We start from the raw sequence: 6,304 nt of genomic DNA on the forward strand, positions 1-6,304 counted from the left end.
CGGTTTATAAAAAAAAGCAATTACCATGAAGACATTTGTTTTTTTAAAGAAAAATAGGTTGGTTTTGTAGATTTCCCCCTTTCTAAACTTTCCAGTTCCATAGTTGGTCTTTAAAAGGGAGTTGATTGACTTCTCTTTGCAGGTTTGGGAAGCTTTGGGCAGACTCAGGGAGGGCTGTGGTGTCTGGCCTTGTCCCTGCACATTGGTTAAAGCCAGTGGAGATGATTTCCCTGCCTCACATCTGATCCACAGCTTTCAACAGCTGAGCAAAGTAAAAATAAGCTTTAAATGTTAATATAGGGTAGTAATTGTTTGAACTGTCGTGCAAGAAGGGTGGAAAGCAGGTGAGTTTTGCAATATGATGGAAGCACTGAAGGAGGGCACATGTGACACAAGAGCATTACATCCATCCTCAGCTTTGATGGTTGAATTGGGTTTAATCAGGTCCCCATGTGTGAAGAAACCTCAAAACTGTCATTTTGTTTTCAGTGGTGCAGGGTGAGGACAGTGAAGGTCAATAACTGACTGGTACAACTTGGCATCTCTGTGCCATTCTCCACAGATCTGTGTCAGGTGAGGAGCTTGGACAGATCCTGAACACTCAGTGAAGTGTGGGCAGCTCTGGTGGAGACCACAGCAGGTGTTATCCCTGTTTGGCATTTGATTTTTTTGCATCTTGGAGGTAATTAAAATGCTCATCATGGTGATGTGTCAGGTGTGGTAACCTGCCCTGGTGCTTGGGACGTGCAGGAGGCGGCTGTGCCCGGGGTGGGGAGGGATGGTCACTCTGGTCAGGGCTCTGTGAGGATCCTGGCACCAGTAAGAGGGCAGTGGTGACCACACTGGACATCATTCATTACCCCATCAAGGGCTCTGAGCATCCATCAGCACAAAGGCGTGTGTGCCGAGCTGACAGCTCCGAATTGTTTCCTCACCAATTACCGCGCCGGAGCCTTGATAGCGTAATGAAATGTGCCTCCTACCTATCACTTCATCTTTGTCAAACTGACTGGGTGTTCTTAGTTTGTTATGACTGGGAGAACTTCAGCGGCGTCAGAAAAATAAGCGAGGCTGTCTCTGGTGTGAAAGGCTTAAAGACGGGTGGATGCTGTTAAATAGAAATGCCTCGGTCCAGATGAAAATGTACATGGAAAAAAACCCTCACAGACCAGCTGAGCCCTCTCAGCTCTGTCATCATTTGGGACCCAGTGGGGGATGAGAAGAGTAAGAACTTTTCTTTTGCTAGACGTCTTTATACTTAGTAAAGTATTCAGCCTTTCTTATAATTTATTCATTGTGGTCTAGCATAGTCTAAAATATCAAACCTTCCCCCTCTGTCCTTTTACATACGCATTTTTGATGCCTCTTAATTCATTATTTAAGCAGCCTGCGTTCTGCTTTACAAAATACCCTCCTCCCCAGTGCCTTAATGTTACCAGTTATTTGTGTATCCCTGTCGGTGGCTATCCAGCAGGGAAGGGGCAGGGTGGGTGGGATGCTGATCCTCCAGCCCTCGCCTCCTGTGCCCACGCCAGCTCTCCTGCTCGGTGAGGAGCAGAGGGCTTGGCAGCAAAAGGAATTGGGCAGCCAGAGCTCGAGCGCTGCAGCTCCAGCAAAGCACTCGAATATGTGCTGAAGTGATGCTTGAATGTGTGTTGCTTTGAAGCCTGGGAGCTCTTCTGAGAGAGAAAGTGGCTCAGTGGCACTTCAGAGAACGGGACACTGCAGCTCTCAGCACCCAGACAGCTGGGTGGGAACCCCCGCTCCTGCTGGGACCTGGAGTCCCACTCCCGGGACTCCATGAAAATCCATTTCACTGTCACAGCCCCTCCTGCAGCAGCAGCTGAGTTAGCGTGGGTGAGATGCAGGGCATCCCTTTGGTGGAAGTGCACCTGGAGCACAAAGTATTCCCTGTCTCGTCATTAATTACAAAGTTGGGTAACTGTCAACAGGAGCGTTTGCGGCTGAGAAACGTGTCTGCACATTGCGAAGCCTGAGCGATGCTTTGATTGGAATTCTTGCAGCAGCCTGTTTGCTCCCTGGGTATGGTGCTTGGACCTCTGCCAGATGTGCCATTCCACCCCCCCAGATTCCATGTGCAGCGTCTGCGAGGCGGGTCTGCATCCGGGAACGGGGGGTCCGGAAGGCGTCATGGTTGTAGCCCTGCTTTTCCCTAACAAAAGAGAGCGGGATAGTTGGTTCAGTGCAGAATATTAAACCCCTTAATTTAACAACAACAAAAAAAGGTTAAGTAAATTAAGAGGAACACAACTGCTCCAAACCTCCTGCTTATGCCCTTGGTTGCAAAACTGCCCTGGATATTGACAATTGAGTGTTTTTAACATTCCAACCAAAGAAAAAGTCGGAACTATTTGACCTGTTAATACATTTAAATAACCTGTTAATGCTTCAAAGAAAACATTTCTGAATGTTGTGTAATAAATCAATCTTTGCTTACTTAATAGCCACAATGTTTTCCTTTTGAGTTAGGAACTCATGAGAAAGCCTAGGACTGAAAACCAAAACTGACAGCTTTCTGGTCATTTAATGTAAGTTGCATTTTGTTAATCATATTTGAAAGCATTTAATATTAGCTTTGTGCAATAACATCAGTTGAGGATGTTGTTGTCACTTTGGGGACAACAGGAGGAAGCACAATCCCTGTTTGCCTGGCAGGAGCTTGTTCTCAGCAGAAAGGACTTGGCTGAGGACCTCCCAGATCCCACTGACTCAGCACGTGGCTAAATATTTTTGCCTTTATTTTGAAAAAATAAACAATTTACTTATTTCTAGGGCTTTTGGGGTTTGCCCCCTCCTGACCAAGTAACGTTTACTTGTTCTCATATTTACTTTCTCCCAGCTCTCCAATATCATATTTGCACAGTCAATACTCCTCTGCTGGCAGATTATTTTTAATAGAGTGGTTTATTAAAGCATCTTTCATGAGAATATTTGCATTGCAATGCACGTCAGAGCACTGCTGTGTGAGAAAGGTTACTCCTGAATGCAGCAGTACAGTGACCTGCTTATCAAATTTTATGCTTGGAACATTTAGATGAGGAAGGGTAAAAAGGAATGTGACTGTGGATTCTGTGTAGATCCTCGTGCAAATCCCACCATGGGTAAAGTCTTGCTGGACGCTGACTTGTGAGGCAATTACAGCACGTTTCATGCAGCTTTTTTTGTCCCCCCAGCTTATCTTTCCACCACTTTTTAAATTCTGGCCATCTACATTCTTCTATTTTAAAAATTTTGTTTCCTTTTTCTCTTTATGAAGAAGACATCTCAAGTTTCTCTCCCTGGAGTAAAGTGTCAATTTATATCCAGTATATTCAGTTACTCTGGGAGTTAATCAGGCTCAGACTGCTTATTTTTGGTGTTTTGTTTTTTTTTTTATGCTTTGAATTTTTGCCATCAGTCTGAGATATAGGACTCAGATGGGGCCCTCACTGAAATCCACAACTCGCCCCTCCTGGGATTTCAGTGGCACTGAGGTTGTGTCAGAGGTGGGGTCTGATGTCACTGAACATGGGAACATTGCTCCTTCCAGCCACTCTCCCAGCCAGCACTCCACAGAGAAAAGTTTTGGCAGGGCTGTTGTAGGCAGCTCCAGTTAATTTTGTTCTTTTTCACTATTAATTATTATTGGAAACAATTTCCAGTGAATTTAAATCCTCATGTCTATGCAGTAGGGCTGCATCGTGCTCTGGGTGTGTTTATTTTTCTGTGTGTCTGCTCATGCAGATTTCCTGAGCCCCTGGAGTTTTCCTAGCTTCTCTCTGGTATTTGACATTTATTCTTTGTGTGCTTTTCCAGCTCATTAATTTATTAAACATCAACGGTGATGCAGTTCTTTGATCCTCTTAAAAATTAACCACCTATGCCTGTATCTTAACCAGTTCTTGAGCCATGGAAATATTCCCTCTCTCCTGGACACTTCAGCTCATCAACAAACCCTTCCAGCGCCTTTTCCTGAGAAGTTTTCAAATATCATATGATTTATATGTGAGTTTCCCTTATTATTTTTCAGATTTGCATGTGGAAACGTGCAGTTTTCTCTACAGAAATACGTTGTTCACCAAGGTGTGTGTAACTTACTGACTTCTCAAAGTAATCAACTTCCTCAGCGAGTTAAAAAAAGTCATGACGGGGAAATGGATTTGTCTTGAGCATTTCCTGAAGAAGGGGGACACCTGATGTGAACGGGAAGGGATCTCCGTGCTAGAGGCTCAATTGCTCTCTCCTTGCAGAGATTTTGGGTGAAGCCATCTGGCCCTGAGAATTTGCACTTTCCCCTGTGCTGCTGACTCAGGAGATGCTGCACCTCCCTTCTGCCAGAAACTCCTGGGTGTCCCCCATGCCAAGTCCAGGGTTTGAATATCCTCCTTTACAGGACTGCTTGATTCCTGTCCATGTTCCCAAATGGTTGTGGGTTGTTGTTTTTTTTTTTTGGTGTGTGCTCTCTTCCTATAGGAGATAGAATACTTCACTACAATGCCCCACAGGCCCTAAAACCAGATGGTCCAGGCAGAATTTACTGCTGAACTTTGTTCCCCTGGAGATGGGAGCTTCCCTCCCTGGAAGGAGCCCTTCCAAAAGCCGCCTCTGAGTTGCTAAGAAACAGCTTGTCACTGTGGCATGGGCTGTAATCAGTTGTGTACAGGTAATTAGAAGTCACTACTGCTTTATTATTAACTGTTTGTTGATTTTTCTTTTTCTTTTAAATAATTTTCCTCTCCGTCCCCAGAGCGTTCAACGCTCCTGGTACGTCTGCATCAATTATGCATCGTCGGTGTGATTTTTCTTCCTGTGGAAACTTGGCTTCCAGAGGCTCTTTGTGGTGCTCCAGCCATGACCTAAACCCTCCTTTGCTGAATAATTCCTACCGAGACAACACAGTTTCCCCGCTGTGTTTTCCACGCTGCCGTGTTTCAGCAAGGCAAATAAATCAGGCTGTCTCCTGCCACCGGGCAGCCTTGTTTGCTCAATTTTGCTGTTCCATTTCTTGCTTTATTGAATAAGCATGTATTTATGTACCTTGTGTCCTCTTCCTGCCTGCCCATTTTTTATTGAACTTCTCTATCGGCCGCGCGGTTGGGTTTTCCTGACAGGGTTTTGGATCTTAAAATGCTATTTCTTCAGACCAGCTGTCACTTCTGTCCTAACCTTGTCCCATGAGGTCCTCTGTGCATCGCTTACGTGTCTAGCTCTGCCTGCCTGATCTAAGTGCCCCTTCACCTTCTCCTCAGCTCTTTTAGTTTTAATACCTTGTACATGAAATTTTGATTTTCCCTCTTCTCTTTAATTAAGAGAATTTTTTGACACTGTCCAAAAACCAGCACCCATACAATGAGATTCCCTCACAGCCCTTGTGCTTGAGCTCCTTTTTGTGCCGGTACCTTCCACAGGCAGTGCTGAGCCCACGTCTCCCTGGGGACCAGCAGGGAGATGCTGCTGCACCAGCCCCAGTCTTAAATCTCATCCCCAGTAATAGAAACAGTCTCCAGCCACAGACTGAGGGGGTTATTTTCACACACCTCAGCCTGCAGTGGAGCCGTAGCTGCAGCTCTCAGGGCAGCTCAGGGTGGTTCTGAGGGAATCTCATGCTCAAACACCTGGCAGCAGCTGGGGAGAGATGTGAGTGCATCCCCACACTGGGGATCTGCTCCCTCCTCGTGGGATGTTATCCCCCACCTAACGGGTTCAGACTCTAGGACTGAAGAGGAAGGTTTTTGTGCTGAATCACCAGTTTGGGAATGTGCCACTTGGCAGGATTTCCCCCCATTCCAGATCCCATTTCTCTCAGGAGAGCACCGTAGAGCTTTGGGGACGTGGGGTGAAAGAAAACCTTTTCCCTAATGGCTCATATTTCTGCTTAGTGACCACCTGCCAAATTTGATGTCAGGAGATGCTGAGATCTGTAGGGCTGAAAGTTGGTGTCTAATGAAGGGACGTCAGGAAGCGAATGAGGTTTTTATATCCCGCGCAGCCGAACGCTGGGATGTTATTTATAGCTGCTCACTTGCACCATGAGCACCTGTAGAGACTTTATTCTTCAGCCTCTCAGTGGAATCACAAATGACAGAAAGAGCTGAAGATGTAATGACCCTTGAGGTAGGAGAAATTATTTACCAAACCGTAGATAAGGCAACAGATCTCTCCTGCACTGTGTTTAGGGCATCCAATCTATTGCAGATGTTACCATAGTCATGCTGTTTAATTTAAAATTGCCCTGCCTTCCTTGTGTCTCAAATTCTTTTCTTGGGAAACTAAATCCTTTCATAACCTAAATGCAGCGGAGGAG

This window comes from Manacus vitellinus, unplaced genomic scaffold (genome assembly GCF_001715985.3).
Source record: "Manacus vitellinus isolate BGI_N305 unplaced genomic scaffold, ASM171598v3 scaffold_14_pilon, whole genome shotgun sequence".
Classification (NCBI taxonomy): Eukaryota; Metazoa; Chordata; class Aves; order Passeriformes; family Pipridae; genus Manacus; species Manacus vitellinus.